Genomic DNA, 20,322 nt, shown 5'->3' with positions numbered 1-20,322 from the left:
GTCCGTCGTATCGCGACAGAAGCTGGGCGTTCCTTGCACGATGGGTTTCAAGATGCCCTCCATGTAGCCAGAGAGGTTCTCACACAGGATCCCATTGCCTGACACAATAGGACTGCCTGGTGTGTTGGCCTTGGGTATTTTCGGGAGACAGTGGAGATCTCCAACGCGGGGAGTACGTGGGATGAGAGCAAGTAGGGTGCTCTGAATGTCTGGATCCAAGGTCTTGATCAGTTTGTTGAGTTGGTGGGTGTGTTCCTTGGTTGGATCTGTGGGTAACTGTCTGTAGTGTTCCTGGTTGTTAAGTTTGCAGTAGCCTGTTCTGTTCAGTATGACAATGGGAACATCGCCAGGCAGGAATATTCCCTTCCAGTCGGGGAACACTTCAGCAGTCAAGGGCATTCAGCCTCTGATCTTCGGGTAAAAGTTCTCCAAGGCGGTCTTCAGGACGCGCGACAACACAGAATCGCCGAGCAGAAAAGTTCCGCACACATGAGTACGGCCTCAACCGGGACCTGGGATTCATGTCGCATTACATTCAGCACGGTAGCATGGTGGTTAGCATAAATGCTTCACAGCTCCAGGGTCCCAGGTTCGATTCCCAGCTGGGTCACTGTCTGTGTGGAGTCTGCATGTCCTCCCCGTGTGTGCGTGGGTTTCCTCCGGGTGCTCCGGTTTCCTCCCACAGTCCAAAGATGTGCGGGTTAGGTGGATTGGCCATGCTAAATTGTCCGTAGTGTCCTAAAATGTAAGGTTAAGGGGGGGTTGTTGGGTTACGGGTATAGGGTGGATACGTGGGTTTGAGTAGGGTGATCATTGCTCGGCACAACATCGAGGGCCGAAGGGCCTGTTCTGTGCTGTACTGTTCTATGTTCTAACCCACCGTCTGGCCTGGGCTTGCGAAATCCTACCAACTGTCCTGGCTTGAGACAATTCACACCTCTTTAACCTGTGATTATCCCTCTATCCAGTTGCTCCAGCTGGACCTGTATATTTAATTACCTGCAAAGACTCACATTCCAAGTATCGCATTGCATCTTTGACTTTGTCCATATATAGGTTTCTGGAACCCACCTCTTCATTCACCTGAGGAAGGAGCAGTGCTCTGAAAGCCAGGGATTCGAAACAAACCTGTTGGACTTTAACCTGGTGTTGTAAGACTTCTTACTGTGCTCACCCCAGACCAATGCCGGCATCAGACCAAAGGGGCAGCAGGGTAGCATGGTGGTTAGCATAAATGCTTCACAGCTCCAGGGTCCCAGGTTCGATTCCCGGCTGGGTCACTGTCTGTGTGGAGTCTGCACGTCCTCCCCCTGTGTGCGTGGGTTTCCTCCGGGTGCTCCGGTTTCATCCCACAGTCCAAAGATGTGCGGGTTAGGTGGATTGGCCATGCTAAATTGCCCGTAGTGTCCTAATAAAAGTAAGGGGGTTGTTGGGTTACGGGTATAGGGTGGATACGTGGGTTTGAGTAGAGTGATCATGGCTCGGCACAACATTGAGGGCCGAAGGGCCTGTTCTGTGCTGTACTGTTCTATGTTCTATGTTCTATCTCCACATCGAGAAGAAGCAGAGTAGGGATAATTGGGCCATTTTTAAGTTAGCAAGCTATGACTAGTTTAATATTGCAAAGCCTAGTGCTGAATCCTCAGCTATTTACAATTCATACCCTGAATACCAATCTCCCAAAACATTTCTAAGTGTGATCTCCAGCAAGAAGTGAGGTGCAATTCCCGCTGGGCGGATCAGCGTGGTCCAGATCGCAATCCACCCACACTAAGACATTTATTTGGAGCAGGGGTGATTTGCACCGTGGGACTCAGAGAAGCTGGTAAGGCTGGATCCTCAGAGATTGGGGTTCCCTCCATTTCAGAATAGCACTGCAGGCACCCCCCCCCCCACCCCTCTCCCCCCCCCCCCCCCCCCACCACCATGTTCTCCAAAGCAGGATATTCTCCAACATTAGATGTGCTTCTGCGATTGGAGACCCCGTGCCGGGCCGGAGAATCACCCGGGGCGGGGGGGGTTCGGCGTGAATCCCACCCCACCGCCCCAATGCCGGCTGCCCGATTGTCCGGCGGCGGTTTATCGGTGGGGGCGGGAATAGCGGCGTGCCGGTCGGGGGCCATTAGTATTGGCCTCCCCCCCCCGGCAATCCTCCGCTCCGCGATGGGCCGAGTGGCCGCCCATTTCCGGCCAGACCCGCCGTCGAGTATTACATGGCTCTGCGGGCGGCCTGCGGAGTCCTGGGGGGGCGCGGCGAAGCTGGCCCCGGGGCGTCCCCACGATGGCCTGGCCCGCATAGGGGCCCACCGATCCGCGGACGGGCCTGTGCCATGGGGACACTCTTTCCCTCTGTGTCGGCTGGTGTCCATGACCGGCACGGAGAAGAGCCTCCCTGCGCATGCGCTGGGATGACGCCAGTACACGCTGGCGCTCCTACGCATGCGTCAACTCGCCCCGGCCGGCGGAAGCCCTTCGGCACCGGCTGGCGAGGCGTCAACCCCGCCGCTGCTGGCCTAGCCCCTGAATGTGCGGAGGATTCCACACCTAACGGGCGGCCCGTTGCCGGAGTAGTTCACGTCACTCCTCGGCATCGGTATGGCACACCCCGACAGATAGTGGAGAATCCCGTCCCCTGATTGTGCTAAGAATTACACTGACAACAAATTTCAGACTATTAGGGCATGATTCTCCCCAAAATTTCTAAGTTCATTTGAGCAGGTTTTCAGGGAGCTTCCCGCCGACTCTGCCGATGAGTTCTCACCTCTATCCAATGACACTTTGTCACTTTTTTGGACGGGCGTGGCATCACTGCACAAAAGACAGCCCCCACCCCACCGGAGACCCGGCAAAATGGCCGTCCGCCGCGCAGTGCCAAGTGAGATCCTGCACTGCCTGCCCCCCTTTCCCCCTTCCCCCATATCCCCCCTCCCCCCATATCCCCCCTTCCCCCATATCCCTCCTTTCCCCCATATCCCCATATCCCCTACCCCCATAACCCCCTTCACCATATCCCCCCTCCCCTATATCCCCCCTCCCCCTATATCCCCCTCCCTCCATATCCCCTTCCCCCTTTCCCCCTTCCCCCAAGTCCCCTTCCCCCATGTACCCCATATCCCCTTCCCCATTCCCTTCCCCCATATCCCCATTCCCCCATATCCCCCCATATCCCCCATGTCCCCATTCCCTCATATACCCCCATATCCCCCCTCCCCCATATCCCCCTTCCCCCATATCTCCCTTTCCCCGGGGATATGGGGGGGGTATGGGGGGGATATGGGGGGAGGGCGGATATTGGGATATGGGAGAAGGGGGGATATGGGGGAAGGGGATATGGGGGAAGGGGGTGTCTTGTTATGCTCTTGACGTAGCATAAGCTGCTTCCTTGATGTGCACTCTGACAAAGGAAGGTTCAGACTTGGAGATAGCTTTAACACATTTATTAAGCTATTCACAATTCTCCTACTTGGATTCAACTCGACTGTTAATCCTTCTATAGCTACTCAGACTGACGAACCAGTCTGCTACAATCCACATGGTGGGTGTGATGTTCAATAAACCCTGTATCTGTACTCACTGAGTGTCTCCACTGGAAAGAGGAAGATCATGTGTGCTGTGTCCTTTTATATATGGGTTGGTGTAATCTCCCCTGTGGTAGTGTCACCTCCGTGTGTATCATGAATGCCCATTGCTCGTGTCCTATGTTACTGATCTATTGGTTGAATGTCTGTGTGTCGTGTCTCTGGTGCTCCCTTTAGTGTCTAGCTAGTCTACGTGTACTTACATTAACCCCTTGTGTATTTACAGTGATGCATATCACCACAGGGGGGATATGGGGGAAGGGGGATATGGGGAAGGGGGATTATGGGGGGTGGGGGGATATGGGGGAAGTGGGGACAGACCCAGCCCATCAGGCATACGACGCCCCCAGGACATTCCAGGGTGGCCACGAGCCAGGTACATGGCCTGTGTACACATGGACCACCAGGTGTACACCGCCCACATCTAGTACGTGTGCGGCAACGCCGGCGGGCCACACCCAGCGACGAGGAGGGCAGCCACAGCAAGAGGCCCCCGTCGCAGCCGACCCAGGACACTGACGTACAGGACACTGACGTACAGGACACTGACACACAGGACACCAACATACAGGACCCTAACACACAGGACTCTAACACACAGGACACTGACACACACGGCACCCACACACAGGGGACAGATGGACAGGAATCACCACTCCAGGGGACCCCGGACTTTGGGTCGGATGAGGAGCACGCTATTACGCCACTGCTATTTCCTACACCCTCCACCATCGCAGAGACACTCACGTCGGCTGGGCACTTTAGTGATGAGGCATCTGGGACACTAATTGGTGCGCCCAACACAGGCTACAGGCGCAGGAGAGGGCACCGACAATTAGTGGTACCGAGGCCAACACAGCTAGGGTGGCGACCGCAGTAGAGAGCCTGATGCATGACGTCGGCACCATTAGTGAAGGTGTCCAAGGCGTCACGCAGTCGGTGACGGCCATGGCTGAGGGTCTGGGCAGTATGTCTGCTGCACTGGGGGATGTCACCCAGCACCAGGCCGACCTTGATGGGGTTCTGCGGGACATGTCTTGCTCTCAAATGGGAATAGCCAAGGTGCTGCGGAGCTTGTCCCAGTTGCAGGTGGGCATGGCTGAGGCACTGCAGAGCATGGCCCGGTCACTGAGGGATGTGTCCCAGTCACTGAGGGGCTTTGTCAAGGGTGTTGACACGATGGTGCAGACCATGGGGAATTGGCAGGGCTGGCAGAGCTAGATGATGCAGGGGCAGCCGGGACTCGAACCAGCTGTTGCTCAGTCCCAAGGTGAACCCCAGGGCCCTATGGGCACCAACTGGTAGGAGGGGGTGCTGAGTGCCAACCTGGGCCTGTCCTAAGGGGTGGCGAGGGTGGCCACCAGCTCTCCTGAGTTCCACCCCTCTGATGTAGCCACGTTTCGGGGTCAGCACACGGGACAGGGCGGCACGGCTGTGCATGTGCCATCGACAAGTGCGCCTGGGCCCTCCAGCCCAGAGTTCCCAGAGGACGCCCGCCAGTGGTATCGAAGGCCACGGGTCAAGGTAAGCAGCTGGCTGCTTCCACCTCAGATGGGCATCCTGGGGACACCTAGACGTAGTGGTAGATCTAGGAGGTCCAAACACGTTGATCATCACTGAGAGCACCAGGGTGGGGGAGGGGTTAGTTTAGGGTGGGGAGGGGGTGAGGTTGGGGGCTGGGGAGTTGGGGGGGGTGGCACTATCAGGAATGGGGTATTGTACAGCACATTAAATAATTCTTTGCACAAACACCATGATGCCTCTGTCACTTTCTTCCGCAATACGGGCTGACCCCGAGACCCTCTCCAGGCAACCCTCCTCCCCGTGGCTCCCACCCACCCTCCAGCCATCGTCATGTCCCGGGAGCTGTATCCCATCCCTTGGGTGTTCGGATGTTGGCTGCTGTGTGTGTGTGGTGTTGCTCCCTACACAGTGTCCACGCATCAAGGTTTGATTGGAATGCTTGGCAATGACTCCCACATACTACACGGCCCACCTACCCATGGGAACCCACTTGGCATGTGTCAAGTGCTCACCTAACCACAATTGCCAGTTCCCTATTAGTGATAACCTTCAGCCGCGCATCCAGAGGTCTCAGCAGTTGGTGTGGGTTATGGGTGATCGGTGGCACAGACGGGCAGGGAGAGGGGTTGCCCCTTGTATGAGCCTGGGATTCAAAGGTTTGCATGAGCGTTTGCCCCCTCTTAGTTGCCTCCCCAGCGCCGTCCCCCCCACCCTCCCATGATGGCCCACCCCTGTGGAGGGTCCCCCACCCCTCCACCAAGCACTGGGATGGCAAGCCCAGCACCCCCGGTCTCTGCCTGTGCGCAAAGATTGCTACTTCCCTCCTCGGCTCCCCACAGAAACCCTTCCGTCAGGTTCACGTTTTTAAGGAGTACTAATCAGCGGCAGAGTGAGCACTTGCTAGGGAGGCCGATGAATGACGGGAGGCCATTGGGTGACGGGTGACTCTCGTTAATTGTCTGGAAATGGGCCTTAAGGGGTGATAATTGGTTTCTCGCACGCTACAGCGAGATCCTGAATTCGCCTACGGGAGTGGGCCGGGTGCATCGTGAACTGTTTGGCGTGGTTCCCGTATTTGGCCTCTCCCTATATTCACTGGCCTCGTTACGTGTGAGCGCAAGAGTAACAAGGCCGGAAGATCGCGCCCTATATATATATATCAAAGATTTGCATGAGCGCATCAAAAGTAATATTTTCAAATTTGCAGACGACATGAAACTTGGTGGGAAGGTGAATTGTGAGAAGGACATTAAAAGGCTTCAAGGTGATTTAGACAAGTTGATTGAGTGGAAAAATACATAGTAGATGCAGTATAACGTGGATAAATGTGATGTTATCCACTTTGGACGGAGAAACAGAATATCAGATTATTATTTGAATTGTGGTAGACTGGGGAATGTTGACATACAATGGGATTTGGATGTCCTTGTACACCTGTCACTGAAAGCATTCATACAGTTACAGTAAGGAGTTAGGAAGGCAAATGATATGTTGGCCTTCATTGCAAGAAGACTTGAGTACAAGAGCAAGGATATATAACTGCAGCTGTACAGGGCCAAGGTGAGACCACACCTAGAGTATTGTGTGCAATTTTGGTCTCTTTGTACAGGAAAGAATATACTTGCCAGAGGGAGTGAAGCAAGGTTCACTGGACTAATGCTGGGATGTCAGGATTGTTGTATGAAGAGAGATTGGGTCAACTGGGCTTGTATTCACCTGAATTTAGAAGAATGAGAGGGAAATTTGTTGAAATGTTCTGGCAATGCTGGGTAGACTGGATGAAAGGTTGTTGTCTCCTCTGGCTGGTGGAGGGTGGGGGGGTTCTAGAACAAGTGGTCACAGTCGCAGGATACAGGGTCGGTCATTTACAACTGAGTTGAGGCAAAATTTCACTTGGGGGTGGTGAATCTATGGAATTCTCTACCACGGAGGGCAAATCACAGAATATATTTAAGAAGGATATAGATAAATTTCTGGACTCTAAAGGTGTCAAGGGGTATGGGGATAGTGCTGGAGTATGGTGTTGATATAGAGGACCATTTTGAATAGCAGAGCAGGCTCAAAAGGCCAGAGGAGGCCCGACAGGGGCATCGAAAGCCATGGGACGCCTTAGTCAGCTGGCTGCCTCCACCTCTGATGTGCATCCTGCGGACAGAGCTAAACGCAGCGGGAGAGCATGGAAGGCTAAGGAGGTCGAGGATCACTGAGAGGGCACGGGGGGGAGGGGGATAGGGGTTTATGTGGAGGGTGCGTGGGGGTGGAAGGGCTGGGGGGAATGTTGGGAATGGTGGGGAGAGTGAGGCAGCACCATCAGTGAATTGGGGCACTTGGGGACACATATGTATAGCATTAAAAAACATTGCACTCTGGAAGTATGACGCCCCTGGAACTTTCTTCCACCATGCAGACCGAGCACCAATCTCATGTCCCAACTCCCTGGATATGGAGGCCCTGGATACCTCTTGGGGCGGAGGGGAGGGGGGGAGAAGGAAGGGAGAGGGGAGGGGGGAAGGGAGGGGGTGAGGAGGGGGAAGGCTGAGGCATGGGAAGGAGTGAGGGAAGCGGCAATGTTGAGGGATGGAGGATGGGGGGCAAGTGAAGTAGAGGGGGAGGGATGGGAAGGGGAGGCTGAGGGACAGGGAAGCGGGTGGGAAGGGGGAATGACAGGCAAAACCTCGTCCTATGTGAAGTGGGTGAGGATGAGGACTGTTCTGGCCCTCCGGTTCCGCCATCGGTCCTCCATCCTCCAGCTTGTCACATCAGAGGTGGAGGCAGCCAGCTGACTAAGGTGTCCCATGGCTTTCGATGCCCCTGTCGGGCCTCCTCTGGGGGCCCTTGGGCCAAAGGACCCCGGCACACTTGTCAGCTGCACATGCCCGGCCATGCTGCCTTGTTCCGGGTGCTGATTCCGAGACTCGCTGCTATCAGGGGGATGGATCATGGGAGAGCTGGTGGCTGCCATCGCCACTCTGTAGGTGTTGCCTCATTGGCACTCAGTACCCCCTCCCCCCAGGGCAGTGCCCATAGTACCCCGGGCTCACCTTGGGAAGGAGGGGAGCTGGATCGAGCCCCGGATGACCCTGCGTCATCTGGCTCTACCAGTCCTGGCAACTCACCAATGCCGTCAACACAGAACCGACGCCCTTGGCGATGTTCCTCAGTAACTGGGACATGCTCCGCAGTACCTCGGTAATGCCCAACTGAGACTTGGTCACCTGCCCTAGTGACCATGACAGGCTCTGCAGGGCCTCAGCAATGCCCTCCTGAAATGGGACATGCTCCACAGCACCTCATTAAGGTCCGCCTGGTACTGGGTTACATCCCCCAGCGGCTGGGGCATGCAGTCAAGACGCTCAGCCATGGCCGTCACTGACTGAGCCATGTCTTGGACATCACTCATGCTGCTGATATCGTGCACCAGGCTTTCCACTGTAGTCAACACCCCAGCAGTGTTGGCCCCGGTGCCACACATTGCCGCCGCTACTTCCTGCACCTGTAGCCTCTGGGTCTCATCCAGTCAGCTATGGATCTGCTGGAGAGTCGGTGACATCCCCCTCTGAAGGTCACGTTCGCACCTTAGTGTCTGCATCAGCTCCGGGATGAGTCAGTCTGTATGGCATTAACAACTCAGGTCATCTGGGTGGCGGCCGGTGTAACCTCACCCCTGTGCCGTACGGCAACCTCTACATCAGTGACAGATGTGTTCTCACTCGCTACTGCACTGAGAAATTTTTCATTAAATTGCACCCTTGGAGTTTGAGGCCTGTGAAGCTCTTTAGTGCCCCAGGCTATGGATGTCCACCAGATACATGAGTCTCAGCTTATCCTGCAGAGTGGTGCAGAGATCAGGGGCTGGATTCTCCGATCGCTGACGCCAAAATCGCATTCGTCAATCGGCCGGAGAATCCCCGTTCACGCCAGAATCAGGGGCGATGCTCTGCCCCCTCTAAAACGGCGTACTTGGCCCTCCTCGATGCTCCGCCCCGATGGACCGAGTCCCCGGCGGTGTCGCTCGTACCATCCAGGGACCTCGCGTAGCAGCTGCAGACTGTGTCCAGCGCCATCACAGTCGGCGGGGGGGAGCCGTTCTGCTGGTGAGGGGGCTTCGGCAGGGGCTGGGGGGATTGGTGTGGGGTGGTCCAGGTGTGGCGAGGCTGGTTACAGGGGGCAGTTTCTGGCAGGTCGGATCCGCGTGCAGCCATCGCCATGTTGCACGCCGCAGTCCGCCGCCATGCGAATGCGTGGCCATGGACCCGGCCACGCTCCGGCCATATCCGTAGGTAAAGCCACTTTATGCTGCGCGGCTGCTAGCCCTGCACCGGACGGAGGATCGGTGGGGGGCGGCGCCGACTTCCTGTCCAACAGAAAGATCCTGTGGACATAGCCGCAGGATTGGAGAATCCAGCCCCAGATTTCACTTACTCTCCTAGATGGACATCTGGAGATCGTTCCACCTGGGGCGGTAGCCTCTTTCCTGAGTCCAGCTTCTTCTGTGTACAGGTGGCTTTTGGTGACTCACCGTACCCTTCTCTGGAATGCCCATCCCGAGTCTGACCCTCTTGCTGGTCTCAAGGCTCCTGGTGCACTCCTGCCGGTGACTGAACCCGTCTCCCACACCTCCACTGTCATAGCTGCCCTCCTCACTGAAGGTCCGGAAACCTGTGGGAATCAAACCCAGGTAGGTGATCTCCTTCTTATTCCTAGGACCATCTTTCCCAAATGCCAGCCATTCTCCTCCACCTCCTGCCAACTCCAAATCTATCCCTGGTTCCATTTGATTGGACTGGACTGACCTGATTAATACTACACTCCTGTATGCTTCACCCGACACTGGTGTCTATGTATTTACATTGTGGATCTTGTGTTGCCCTATTATGTATTTTCTTTTTATTTTCTTTTCTTTTCATGTACCAAATGATCGGTTTGAGCTGCTCGCAGAAAAAAATTTTTCACTGTTCCTCGGTACACGTGACAATAAATAGATCCAAATCCAAAATTCCTCAGAGCAAGTATCATTGCCCTTGTGTGACCCTAGCAATATAATCTCACAATCTTGGTACCTTCTTGCCCCTTCTGCCAACATCTGGCAATGTCTCTTGTGCACCACCCTTCTTGCCGTTGCACATTGACTCTCCCCAGGGAGAGAGCGGGCACTTAGCATTCACTCCCTTGCTGCCTCAGTCAACCAGGCGGAGCTCTCAAGCCCCATGCTGCCTGTGCGGCGGTTGGTAAAATTGTGAATTGCACCAGTAAATTGCAGGTCGTTAGCTTTTCAACTACCTTAGATGGTGTCCGACCACTTCGATGATCAAAGTCCGTTCTCTATGATTTCCTTTGTTGATAAACCCCTGAAGCAACGTCAAGACGTCAGATTCCCATTTCCTCCTCTGAACTCATTCCAAATGGCCGGGTGAAATTCCAGTCACTAACTTTCATCCTCTTGCTGCAGATGCTGCCCAACCTGCTGAGTAGAGATAGATAGATAGAGAAATACAGCACAGAGCAGGCCCTTCGGCCCACGATGTTGCGCCGAACTTTTGTCCTAGGTTAATCATAGAATTTTGGACAATTTTTCATGGCCAATCCACCCAACCTGCAAATCTTTGGACTGTGGGAGGAAACCGGAGTACCCGGAGGAAACCCACGCAGTCACGGGGAGGATGTGCAGACTCCACACAGACAGTGACCCAAGTCGAAATCGAACTTGGGACCCTGGAGCTGTGAAGCAATTGTGCTATCCACAATGCTACCGTGCTGCCCTTAAGAAGTTAACCTACACTCCATTATTCTACCCTAATCCAAGTACCTATCCAATAGCCGCTTGAAGGTCCCTAACTTTTCCGACTCAACTACTACCACAGGCAGTGCATTCCATGCCCCCACTACTCTCTGGGTAAAGAACCTACCTCTGACATCCCCTCTATATCTTCCACCATTTATCTTAAATTTATAATTAGTACTTTCAGCATTTTGTGTTTTTAATCAAAGTTGAAGATTATGTGCAATCTAGTGGTCAATAAGAGAATAAACGGATGTAGAATAGTTACTATAGCTCATTTTAATTCTGTTTAGTTATTTGATGCAAGCATCAATTCACACGAGACGATTAGTAGAAGTGAATAGTGGTTTTAATGAGCTAGATCTGTGCCTGCCTGCGACTGCTCTGTCCTGAGTGCTGCCTACAGGCTGCAGATCTATATACCTCCCCCGAGGGGCGGAGCCATAGGCGGAGCCCACTAGGGCATCAACATAATACAGTACAATACAGTGGTGAATTGTAGTAGCAATACGTTCACCACATTCAAACCCTGTTAAAAGCGGGGGTGAAGTGGGCTCACAGATCAGTCTGTCCGGCGCCTTGATTGCTCTCTGTGATCGCCTCAGCTCCGGCTTCGCTGCGGGCACAGGTGTTGGGCTCGTTGACTCCGGGAGCGTGTCGTCTGGAGCTTCATCATGGTGGGTCGGCAATGGGGGAAGGTGGGTGCAGGCCGTGTAGGGGCGGGGGCAGTGTTCGGTGTGGGGGGGGGCGTAGGTGATGGTTGCTGGGGAACCGGCGGTGCCAGATCCCGGAGGGAGGCTGTATCTTGTCGGCTGTCGGGGTGAACCATGTAGGCACACTGAGAGTTGGCATGAAGGAGCTGGACCCTCTCGACCAGGGGGTCGGACTTATGGCTCCTCACATGCTTCCGGAGGAGGACAGGCCCCGGTGTTGCCAGCCAGATTGGAAGGGAGACCCCGGAGGTGGAGTTCCAGGGGAAGACAAATAGCCGGTGGTGAGGGGTCTCGTTCGTGGCTGTGCAGAGGAGCGACCTAATGGAGTGGAGTGCGTCGGGGAGGATCTCCTGCCAGCGGGAAACTGGGAGGCTGCTAGACCGTAGGGCCAGAAGGACGGCCTTCCATATCGTCGCATTTTCCCTCTCTACCTGTCCGTTTCAACGGGGGTTGTAGTTGGCAGTCCTGCTCGAGGCAATGTCCTTACTGAGCAGGTACTGACACAGCTCATCACTCATAAACGAGGAGCGCTGGTCACTGTGGATGTAAGTGGGGAAGCCGAACAGGGTGGAGATGCTATGCAGGGCCTTAATGACAGTGGCCACGGTCATGTCGGGGCATGGGATGGCAAAGGGGAAAAAGAGAGTTGTGATGAATTGTATTGGTAACTGCTGTAACTGTACCTTGCCTTTAATACATTGGCCCTTTAAGACCGGGCTTGGAACCCTGGGGGACTCCGCCTCTGGCTCCGCCCCCAGGAAACGGTATATAAGGTGATGCTCACTGGGCAGCATGCTGTGACCACACTTCTCGGCAGCTGTCCGGTTCTCTGGTAATTAAAGCCTTTGAATTACCAATCCTCTCTCCTGTGTCGTAATTGAGGGTAACTCAAGAGTACTCGTCAACAATGTTGAGAAAATACACGTTGAGGTCAGTGGAGGGTAGGGTCCGTTTGAAATCGACGCTGAGGCGCTTGAAGGGGTGGGATGCCTTCACCAGGAGGGCCTGTCTGGCCGATAGAAGTGCGGCTTGCACTCCGCACAGGGTTGGAAGTCCCTGGTTATGGCCCTGACCTCCTCGGTGGAGTAGGGCAGGTTGCGGGCTTTGATGAAGTCGAGAAGCCGGGTGACCCACGGGTGACAGAGGTCATTGCGGATGGCCCAAAGTCGATCATCTTGTGCGCTGGCACATGTGCCGCGGGACAGGGCATCTGGAGGCTCATTGAACTTCCCAGGATGATGCATGATATCGTAATTATTGGTGGAGAGTTCGATTCTCCACCTCAAGATTTTATCATTCTTGATCTTGCCCCACTGTGTGTTGTTGAATATAAAGGCTACCGACCGTTGGTCGGTGATGAGGGTAAACCTCCTACTGGCCAGGTAGTGCCACCAATGCCGCACAGCTTCCACAATGGCTTGAGCTTCTTTTTCGACAGTGGAGTGTCGAATCTTGGAGGCGTTGAGGGTACGGGAAAAAAAGGCCACGGGCCTGCCTGCCTAGTTAAGGGTACCGGACAGGGCAACATCTGACGCATCGCTCTCCACCTGGAAGAAAATGGACTCGACCACCGCGTGCATTGCGGCCTTGGTAATATCTGCCTTGATGTGGCTGAAGGCCAGGTGGGTCTCAGTCGTCAGGGGAAAGATGGTGGCTTTGATAAGTGGGCAGGCTTTGTCCGCAAAGTTGGGGACCAACTGGGCATAATATGAAAAGAACCCCAGGCATCTGTTCAGGGTCTTGGGGCAGTGGGGAAGGGTGAGTTGTAGAAGGGGGTGCATGCGGTCGGGGTCGGGCCCTAGGACTCCCTTTTCTACGACATAGACGAGGAAGGCTAGTTGGGCTGTGCGGAAAACGCATTTCTCCTTGTTGTAGGTGAGATTGAGGGTTTGGGCGGCTTGGAGGAACTTCTGAAGGTTAGCATCGTGGTCCTGCTGATCATGGCCGCAGATGGTGACGTTATTCAAGTATGGGAACATGGCCCGCAGCCGGTACTGCTCAAACCATTCGGTCCATCGTTCTTTGGAAGATCGAGACCCCTTTCGTGATGCCGAAGGGGACTCTGAGGAAGTGGAAGAGGCAGCCGTCTGCCTCAAAGGCAGTGTAGTGGTGGTCTTCTGGGCAGATCAGAAGCGTGCGGACTTCAGATCTACCGTGGAGAAAACCCGGTAGTGAGCGATCTGGTTAACCATGTCCGCTATCCGGGGAAGCGGGTACGCATCGAGTTGCGTGTCCCGATTTATGGTCTGGCTGTAGTCTACAACCATCCGGTTCTTTTCCCCACTCCTGACAACCACCACTTGGGCTCTCCAGGGGCTATTACTGGCCTCGGTTATCCCCTCCCTCAAGAGCCGCTGGACGTCCGACTTGATAAAAGTCCTGTCCTGGGCACTGTACCACCTGCTCCTGGTGGCGATGGGTTTACAGTTGGCGGTGAGGTTCGCGAAGAGCAAGGGAGGGGCGACCTTAAGGATCGCGAGGCTACATACGGTGAGAAGGAGTAGGGGCCAGCCGAACTTCAGGGTTAGGTTTCTGAGGTTGCACTGGAAATCTAGTCCTAACAAGAGAGGAGCGCAGAGATGGGGGAGGACATAGAGTTTAAAATTGGCATACTCGGTGCCCTGTATCGCGGAGTTCGCGACACAGTACCCCCGGATCTGCACTGAATGTGATCCGGAAGCAAGGGAGATTGTTTGGGATATGGGAGAAATCTGGAGGGAACAGCGCCTTACCGTGTCCAGATGGATGAAGCTCTCCGTGATCACGGAGTCAAACAGACAGGGCGTTTTGTGGCAATTGACCCGGATGGTCATCATGGAGTTCTTGAGGTGCTTGGGCCATGACTGGTCGAGTGACAGCGCCAAGCTGCGGGTAGCCGGTGTGGTCGGTGGTAGCGGGGTGGTCCCAAGATGGCGGCCAAGATGGCACCCCCGTCGCTCGCACGTGAGGGGCAGCGTTGAAGATGGCGGCCAAGATGGCGGCCCCCATCGGTCGCACGTGTCGGGCGGCGTTGAAGATAGCAGCCAAGATGGCAGCCCCCATGAGTCGCACGTGCCGGGTAGAGTTAAAGATGGCGGCCCCCACGGATAGTGCGAGGCGGATGACGCGTCAGAAGGGGGCGGTACCGGCAAGCCCGCAGCCACGCTGCGAGGTATGCGAGCCTGTGAGTCGGGCCTGCGCTTTTGGAACATTGGGTCGGGCCAAGCAGACTTTGGCAAAATGTCCTTTCTTGCCGCAGTCGCTGCATGTCGCGTTCCGAGCTGGGCAATGCTGCCTGGGGTGCTGGTTCTGACCGCAGAAATAGCAGGGTGACACCCCCCCCCCCCCCCCCCCGGATTAGGTGGGCAGCCACGTGGCACAGGCCTGGGACACCCTTGGGTCGGGTGATGGTCACCCCTCCAGCGCCCACGAGGGAATTGCGTGGTCGGAGGGGAAAGCATTTAGGCTCTGGAAGGCTACCTCTAATGTGGTGGATAGTTTTACCGTCTCTTCTAGGTCGAGGGCGCCCTTTTCGAGCAGGCACTGTCTGACATAGTTGGACCGGACTCCAGCCACATAGGTGTCCAGGATGGCGAGTTCCTTGTGCTGCGAGGCCGTGACGTCCTTGTAGTTACAGTTTTGAATGAGTACCCTCGGATCGCGTAGATATTCCTCCAGTGATTCCCAGGGGCATTGACGACATGTGGTGAGGAGATGTCACGCGAATACTTTGTTCACCGGCCTCACGTAATGTCTTTTCTGGATCGCGACCGCATCTGTGTACGTGATCGCATCTTCGATTAGTACAGAGATTCTTTGGCTCACCCAGGTGTGGAGGAGACTCAGCTTCTGTGCCTCAGTGATAGCGGGCGAGGAGGAGGCCTCAAAGCAGCGGAGCCAGTGTGAAAAGATTCCTTTGGCTTCGGCTGCCTGTGGGTCAAGTTCCAGTCGATCAGGTTTGAGGGCGGTTTCCATTGCGATATCTTAGCTGATTAAATTGATGCGACCATCAATTCACACGAGACGATTAGGAGAAGTGAACAGTGGTTTTAATAAGCTAGATCTGTGCCTGCCTGCGACTGCACTGTACTGAGTGCCGCCTACAGGCTGCAGGTTTATATACCACCCCCGAGGGTGCGGAGCCACAGGCGGAGCCCACAAGGGCATCAACATAATACAATACAATACAGTGGTGAATTGTAGTAGCAATACGTTCACCACATTATTCCCTCCAATTTTAATGAGAACACTATTCACTGGTAAGTTGTAAAGAAAAATCCAAAAGTCAAGTTCTCCTAACTGCTTTCTTCATCGAATTGCATGTGGGGGTTGTTAGAGCACATTGATCTTTGACCTATGAACAATGTAGTGCAGAAGATACAACAATTATTTGTTCATTTTTAACATTTCCATTTCAATATATAGTGCAAGGACAGGCCATAAATCACATATAATTAGTATAATTTACAACGGCTGCAGTCTGGTTGCCAGGCAATGGAAAGCATGTACTGCCAAGGTGGGGAGGACATTGAAATGTGGCGATTACATTTGACTGCATTGTGCTGTGTTTTGGACTTCTTCTGAAACAACGGAATTCTCCATTGATTTAAAAGCCTGTGATCAAACACTCAATAAATCTACATCTAAGAATAACATTTTCAATTGTGCTGCTGAATTTCATATCAAATTTATTGACTTAGATATATTTTTGAGTTTGAAAAGGTTGAACTCTGGTGTTGATTTGGATGAAACAGAATGGAATATCTGAAGCAGGCCTGGGTTTCAGAAAGGATGCAGCATCAAACACGGTTAGCGTTAGTGACAACCTATGTGTTCACAATCTAAAAGCATATGGTGCTTGCATATCAGAAATGAGTCAAAGGAGTGGAAATTTAAAAGTCGTTTTGAGGGCAGCACGGTAGCATGGTGGTTAGCATAAATGATTCACAGCTCCAGGGTCCCAGGTTCGATTCCCGGCTGGGTCACTGTCTGTGCGGAGTCTGCACATCCTCCCCGTGTGTGCGTGGGTTTCCTCCGGGTGCTCCGGTTTCCTCCCACAGTCCAAAGATGTGCGGGTTAGGTGGATTGGCCATGCTAAATTGCCTGTAGTGTCCAAAAAATGTAAGGTGAGGGGGGGGTTGTTGGGTTACGGGTATAGGGTGGATACGTGGGTTTGAGTAGGGTGATCATTGCTTGGCACAACATCGAGGGCTGAAGGGCCTGCTCTGTGCTGTACTGTTCTATGTTCTATGTTCTAAGTTACTGGGAAAATCCCTGAGCCGCCACACTCAGGCGCCTGCTTGGGATCACTGAGGAAGAATTCAGAATGTCCAATTTGCCTAACAAGCACGTCTATAGTGTTGTCAGGTGATCGGGGCACTCTTTAAAAATGGCACCGCAATCTCTGAGGCACCGGTCTTACTGGCGTCTTTAGGTCCCCACTTCCAAAATTAATTCTGGGCTGGATTCTCTGATCGGCGTTTGGCGATCGGCGGAGAATCCATTTTTACGCTGGCCCTCCCCCGATGCTCCACTCCTGATTGGCCGAATTCCCGACGGCATGGGACTCATGTGCTCTGAGTTTTCGTGAACCCAGCGTGACGGCTGCGGACTTTGTCTAGCAAGGCCACAGTCGGGCGGGAGCCGTGCTGCTGGCCCGGAGCGCTTCGGCGAGGGCTGGGGGACTGGTGGGGTTGGCCCAGGGGTGGCGAGCGGGTATCCAGGGGGGCACTATCTGGCAGGTCAGGTCCGTGCACGGCCGGTGCCATGTTGTAGACGTGACTGCTGCAGGTCGTCTCCGTGCGCATGCACGGCCATGGGCCCGGCAATTCCCCGGTGGTTTCTATCAGGAAGGCCGTCTCCAAATTCAGAGTATCCAGCCCTTAGTTTCAGAAATGGGAAATCCTGTCCTAAGTGTTGACGCCAACGCGGACTTTCACGACATAAAAACTGGGGCTGCATTCACCGATTTTGAGACTAAGTGCTGACACCAGCATGGGAACAATGGTGTTTTACTACAGCAAAAACGGTTCAACAGGTGCACCGCTTCAGCAACTCGAAATGAGCTAGCACCATCGCCACATGGAACAGAACCTGTTCCATGCAAAACGGCGCCGGACTCTCCGGGTCCGTGATTGCCGCACATGAGGCTCATACGCTGCAGCCGCACTTAAATGATCCATCCCCCAACTCACACCATCCCAGTCAACAAGATGGCTGCAAGGAGAGCAGCGCCATGGTTCAGCGACGCTGAGCTGGACACCCTCCTGGACACCGTGGAGGAGAGAAGGATGATCCTGTACCCCAGCCCAGGAGGAAGGCCACCAGACATCAACATTCAGCGTGCCTGGACGCAGGTGGCAGAGGCGGTCAGCGCCGTGGGCAATGTCGTCTGATACTGGCTAGCAGTGCCGGGAGGGACGTCTGGACCTTTGGGAGTGGGAGATGACTAGAGGGGGACCGCCAGACCTACAGTCCCTCAGTGTGCCCGAGCAGATGGCACCGGACATGGTCGGTGGCCCGGAGGAAAGGGAGGCCGCTGATGCAGAGGTCGGCGGCGGGCATGCAAGTGAGACCCTGCTTAGTTACGCATCCCCATCACACATGTGTGGACACTTCCCCCCCCCCCCACACCCTCCTCGATCCACCCCCTCCACCCCCCCCCCCCCATCCCCCCCCCCCCCCCATAGCCCACCCCCCAACCCCTGTTATACCTTCTAAACCAGTGTGCGTCTGTAACCCATATACAGTGGCCAAATGACCACACATTGTTCAATACGGTAATAGTTTATTCCACGCACACACAGTCAACACACACATACAAGTTGCACTCTAAACTAACACACAAGAACAACCCTAACTTCACGTCCAGGTGACTGGCAAGTACAGAGCACATATAGCCTTATCTGGAACCCTCCATCTGGCAGAGCTGGATGGATGTTGGATGTTGTTGGCCGTCTGTGTCCCCGGCTTTGGTCCCTTTGTGGATGGCATGGATGTTCTTCTCCTTGGTTGGTGAAGGTATCACCGCTGATGCCGTCAGCTGTCAAGAGAGACTCAATGGTCCGAATGGCTCCCTCCTGCGTTCAACCGCTATGTCCCGAGGCACCATCTGGGCTGCAGCCTTTGCACATTTGAAAGCTGCAGCCCATCCGTGCCCATGTAGTGCCCACTGTCTTTGCGGGCGGCCATTTCAGAAGTCCACAGATCCCCCTCCTGATCCTTAAGGCAAAGAATGGTGGATCACACACTCGGACCAATACATGCCTTGCATCCCCAGCCACCTGTCTATTAGGTAGGACCCCAACTCTACTTGCTCAACTCCCTAATACAGAATACACCAATAACAAAGACAAATATAAATATACATTCTATAACAGACCTAATATGGTCAGAGAAATGGAAGTGTCCGTACTGTAAGATACAATTGTTAGTCTAATGGAGAGGTGGGACAATATCGAAAACCTGATACAGAAGTGGAGGAATACTCGCCGATACAAACTGCAGAACATACATACGGTAGTGCAGATCAATGTAAACAGGCTGGCCTTAAGAATGTACAGTTCTACAAGTATCAGTCTCTGGGGATTGTTGGTCTGGTGAATTAAAGGAGCCCGTGCAGTAAACATACGTCCCATGTCCTGGCGCACCGTGATCTCTGCTGTCCACCTACGGAATGGGACCGTGAGGATGATCAGGTAGATTAAGGTAAACAGGATGCTCATGACAGCCAGGTAGGGGCAGAGTTGAACAATGGGCGGAGTTGAACAATCTAACTGATTTGAAGCTCCGAGCACAATTCTGCAAATTTTACTCAATTATTGAATCAATCCTGCGTGACTAAATTGTTTTTGACATCTATGAAGAGCAAATGTGGGAACGTTTGCTATGAAAACCAAAATTAACTTTAGAAGAAGCCATCAACTTGGAGCGAGTGAGCAAGCCGCCAATGAATATGCTGAATTCAGATCCTGGGAAAGAGGCGCAAACGTCAGCAATGTGCTCGGCACCATTGGCTCCGGGTAGCCGTTATACGCATGTGCAGATGAAAAAAAAAGCGAAACGGACTTTCGACGTTCTGCACATGTGCAAGATCAGTTCGCACATGCGCATTTTGAAAAAGTATGCGAACCGGAAGTTGACCGATTTGCGCACACGCACGAGAGGTTTACGCATGTCGTGATGACATGTGCACGCAGTGGATACTCCCACTGAAAGCAACACTCTCCTGCATTTGGAAAAAGGTGTACAACATGTAATAAATTCAATCATTTTGCCACACAATGCAGATTTAACACAACACAAAAGAATCAATTTAAAAAAGCATTTCAACAGTATAAAAAAATCAACACCATACAAAACAAAGAAGAAGAAAAAAAATTTAAAATCAAAGATTGATTTAACTATGCCTACTTCACTGGACAACTTCATAATAGAAGTGATCACTAAAACAAATGGGAACGATATGCTGATAAACCAATCAGGCAGCTTTCTGATAGAAGTAGAGATTGGATAGAAACATTGATCATAAATGGATCAGAGGATAGTTAGCACAGTTGCCTCACGGCACCGAGGACCCAGGTTCAATCCCGGCTCTGGGTCATTGTCTGTGTGGAGTTTGCACATTCTCCCCGTGTTTGCGTGGGTTTCGCCCCCACAACCCAAAGATGTGCGGGGTAGGTAGACTGGCCACGCTAAATTGCCCCTTAATTGGAAAAAATTAATTGGGTACTCTAAATTTATCCAAACC

Source organism: Scyliorhinus canicula, chromosome 10, assembly GCF_902713615.1.
Source record: "Scyliorhinus canicula chromosome 10, sScyCan1.1, whole genome shotgun sequence".
Lineage (NCBI taxonomy): Eukaryota > Metazoa > Chordata > Chondrichthyes > Carcharhiniformes > Scyliorhinidae > Scyliorhinus > Scyliorhinus canicula.
The sequence above is the reverse complement of the archived record's forward strand: the minus strand, read 5'-3'. Positions refer to the sequence as shown.